The following is a 4,609-nucleotide window of genomic DNA, read 5'->3' as shown; positions in this document are numbered from 1 at the left end:
AAAACGATTGCTATCTAAAATTATAAATTTGAAACGCTTCTAATTTTTAATTTTTTAAGTCTTCAAAACTGCAGTCTAAAATTCGAAATGAAAAATGTACGCTTAAATATTAAAACTTAAACGGAAAATTCTGAAGTGAAAGATTTTCGAATCACGTACTGTAAACTGAATGATATAATAGGAAAAAAGCAATTTAAGCAATTAAAAAAATAACGGTTAAAATCAAACTTGGGCCAATTTCTTTTCTAAAAATTCATAAATTTCCCGGTCAAAAAATTAATTCACTGCCATTTGCCTATTTTTCCCAGCCTCAAAAAATTCCCGGTCAATTCCCGTTCTAGCGCCAACCTCTTTCAAATAAAAACTATTAAGAATATTTTACTAATTTTTCACATTAGTAATTTATAGCCTTTAAAATTGAATAGTTTTAGGTCAAACATGAAAAAGCAGAATAAAATTGTCTATTTATAGCGTTTCTATTATATATTGAACAATTTAAACATCTGAAGTTTTTTTCAAGTTGTTTAAAAACTGTTTTTTAAATACTTTTTGTGTATAAGAAACAATTTTCTTCCATCTAATAACTATTTTGGAGTAGAAAGAAGTGAAAACAAACACAATTATAAAATCCGATTTTTTGTTTGTGATTTCGTGATAAAGGAAACAGCTATTTAACATTTTAAAAAAAGTTTGTTTTTTATTGATGTTACGATGTTCCATAAAGGGCTAATCGCAATTTCGAAAATATTCCAAGCCTTAGTAGTTAAGATATTTTATATTTGTACTATGCAGTGTATTAAATAATTAAAAATTTAAAGCTATTTAGATATACAAGAATTTTACATGGAAAGTATTCGATAATTTGAAAGTTAAACTTTTCAAATCATTTAGTTGCACATTGAAAACGTTTAAAGTTTCAGGATTAGAAATGAAAGTCTTTCAATACTTTAATCATTATTTCAGAACGAGAGAAATCGCATAATTTCAGATAGATTTGAAAGAAGGGCGAATGAAAATTAGGAGTGCTTGACAGAACTGATGAAATGTTTCGTTTCAAAAACTCTTTGAAAGGGTGCTTTTTCAACTATTATTTCTTTTTTTAATAATTTGGCACCTTCACAGATTATTTATTTTGCCGAGAGAAAATAACACGTGATTTTTGTTCAAATTAAAAAAATATATATTTAATGTTCCCTTAAGGTCAATTTTTTTCAAGATTTTTTTGTTTTTAAATAAATTGACTTTATTATTGTTTCTGATTTCATACTGTCACTCATGGATTATATTTTTCATAAAAAACATTGAAATCTGATTTATCTCTGTTTATAAAATAATAATTAAAAGTAGGTACTTCTCGGGTGGAAATTTTAGTCGGGGGCTGACCATTCTACGGCCGGAGAGCCCGGCTTTTAGCCAGGAGTTGGCCGGTGAGCCCGACTTTAAGTCGGGCTGTACCCGGAGTTTCTGGTCGGAATCCGACCAGCATCGTCGCGCTCCGCTGGCCAGCGTCCAGCCATGGAGCATAGCCGGGGAATCCGACCGTAGCCCGGACAAGATCAATTGGTGCTTTACTAGATTTAAATGTTTCGGGTTTCAATTGTATGAAGAGCATTAGTCACTAAATTAGGAAATCAATTTGATTATTTTTGACTGCAGAATTGGAGCATATTAATATACGAAATTCCACACGCCCAGCACACAGACAACATTAACTATTTTCACGTAGTCGTTGAGAGACAAAAAAGGTATTTAAAAAATAAATAATAAATGATTGCGAGTATTTTGACTTTAAATATTGATAGTCCTGTTTAGAGTAAATACATATGTTACATTTTTAAACATTATATTACAAATAAAATTTCTAACGCTACGAGGTATCGAACCTACATATCTATACCTAAAACTAGCGCCTAGCAGTCGGGAGTGCTAACCACTGCGCTTAACCGACAAGTTGAAACTTGTTGAAAATGCCATCCTCATAAGCTACAGTTCAGAAAAGTTCAAGTACCAAATTTTAAGTTCTCTTTTTCTAATTATTTATTATTATGCGGCGTTATGGAAACATAAAATACACGAACTTTTAACAGGAATATCAATAAAATACATTTTAAATAAATAATTTAAATCAATTACAATTTTTTTCTTTGCGTGATATTTTGTTTTTTCCCGTCGTAGAGTATTTTACAACTTTTTACAATGACAAGAAATCTAATTTTTTATGAAAATTGAAAAATTTTAACGACGGAACTCAGAAATTTAATCGTGAATGTTAAAATTTTCTTAATAATAAAATATTTTTTAATTTCGTGTAAGGTTTGGTTTTCAGGTGTTTTATACTGTTTCACAACGTTTAAGATTAATGTAAAATATTAATTTTTTCTGAACATTTTCAATGTTTCATATAGATGGAACTTAGAATTTTTTTCTTAAAAAAAAAAACACTTCTAATTTCAAAAAAGTGTTACCGAATGTTTGTCACAAAATGCCTTGTTGTAAGTCTGAACTCATGAAGCCTTAAAATTTGTGGTGTCAAAAAGATATGCACCCAATATATTTTCACGCGTGGAACATCCATGCGGGTATACGCATACATTTCTTAATGAAATCAGAAAAAGTAATTAAGTTATTAATAAAGTTTAACAATTTTATTATTGCCAATCAGCGGCCGGCCAGCTACCGCCTGAGCATTCGACCATAAGATTTGTCCGATCAGAGCCGAGTCAGCCCCCGACTGGGGTTTTGTCATAAATTTTGGCTAGCCAGTCTCCGACCAGCGCACGGCTAGGCTCTTAAAAAACAAACATAGCCCGGTCAGTCCCCGACCAGGAACCTTATTGTACCAGGGCTAACCCAGGCTATTGCCACACGGGTTCTCTTTTTAAAATATTGATTCATGAAAAATATTTGTCAAACTATAGAACGAATTTCTTGGCCCAAAGATACAAACTTAAATTATAAAATAGTACAAAATAACTGAAAAAAGTAAGATACAAGCCAAATGTTGCAAAGAAAATGAACTTTGGTCGACTTTTACATATCATTTTCTAATTCTGAAAAGATTTACGGATTACTTTATTCCAGAAGAAATAATTTTTAATGATTCCAAATCATTTCAACAAGTTTAAACAATGACACGAAAATTAACCCATTTCCACGCCACCCAGGAGGTAGAGTTACGATGATTTTTTTAAAAGTAGTTCCCCACGTATTATTACTATACGTAGGACTCTTCCACCCTGATGTTTATGACAAACAATTTTGTATGTAGCAGAAAATCTGTAACATATAAAATGATTTGCTTATAAAGAGCAGAATATTGTGCTCTACTTTACAAAGTAGAGCACATTTTGTTTCGCATTAGGCATCTCAACCGAATACAAAAGGAACTTTGCATTAGTTATTTCGACCTAATACAATCGGGATAAATGAGAATGTAAAAAATATCTGTACTCTGAGTACTGCCGTGATTTGAAATGTTGAAGATTTGGAATTTTAAATTATTTAATTTTCAAGATTTATATTTTAAAGGTATAATATGAAATTTTTTTTGAATAGTTCAATTTTGAAAACTTGCAATGGAAAATTCTTGAATTTTAACGATCTGCAATTTAAAACTCTTTAATTTAGAATATTTACAATCAGAAACTCTTGAATTTTGAAAGATGTATAAATAAACTAAATAAAAAATAAATAACAATTCAATTAATTAATAAATTTAAATTAAATAATTTAAATCTAACAAGTTTTTAATTAAAATTAATTAAATAACAAAATAAAATAAAAATTCATATAAATTGTCATGAGTTTGAAAATTAAAAGTCAAGAATTCTTAATTATGAATCTTCCTGATTCATGAAATCTGACATGCATATCATGAAAATGAATGAATTTTCAATTTTAAAATATACAACTTTTGTAATTTTTATTTATAATTTTTAAAATTTAGATTTAAATCTTGAAGTTATAATTACAAATTCATGAATTTTCAAGATATAGATTTCCAAATTATTCCATTATTTAGACTTATGTTTCAAAGTATTGTGTTAAAAATTTTAATTAATTTGGGGCCCAAAAAAATCACATTTGAGAAATTTCAACGGGCATGTTCACCAAATTCTGATTGAAAGTAGAGAAATCCTAACACCAAATACAGGTTTGACCCAGAGAGCACTTATAGATTTATTAATTTATTATTACTCTGCCGTTCAACTCATTGTCAGTGATCGGAACGTAATAATTAAGAAATTTTAAAATACATGCGGGAAATTCATTAGTCGCATAGACTAAAATATCTGTAGAAATTGCAAACTATACAAATATAAATATACACACTCAATAATATTAAAGAACTATGTATCGATATTGCACTAAAAGTTGTATCTGTTTGAATAAAAATATAATATTGTGAAGTAAATAAATTGTTACTTATAAAAGAATATAAAAAGATGAGAAGTAACAAAGATATATTTGGAAATAATCAAATAACTTTAGAAATATTACAAAAGATATGAAACAAAAATATAAAATTATAGATTTAATTTTCTCTCTGGTATCTATTAAAATAACCATGTTTTACAAAGCGTGGATATTTTACGTTTGTTATGAAATG

This window comes from Belonocnema kinseyi, chromosome 8 (genome assembly GCF_010883055.1).
Source record: "Belonocnema kinseyi isolate 2016_QV_RU_SX_M_011 chromosome 8, B_treatae_v1, whole genome shotgun sequence".
Taxonomy (NCBI): Eukaryota; Metazoa; Arthropoda; class Insecta; order Hymenoptera; family Cynipidae; genus Belonocnema; species Belonocnema kinseyi.
The sequence above is the reverse complement of the archived record's forward strand: the minus strand, read 5'-3'. Positions refer to the sequence as shown.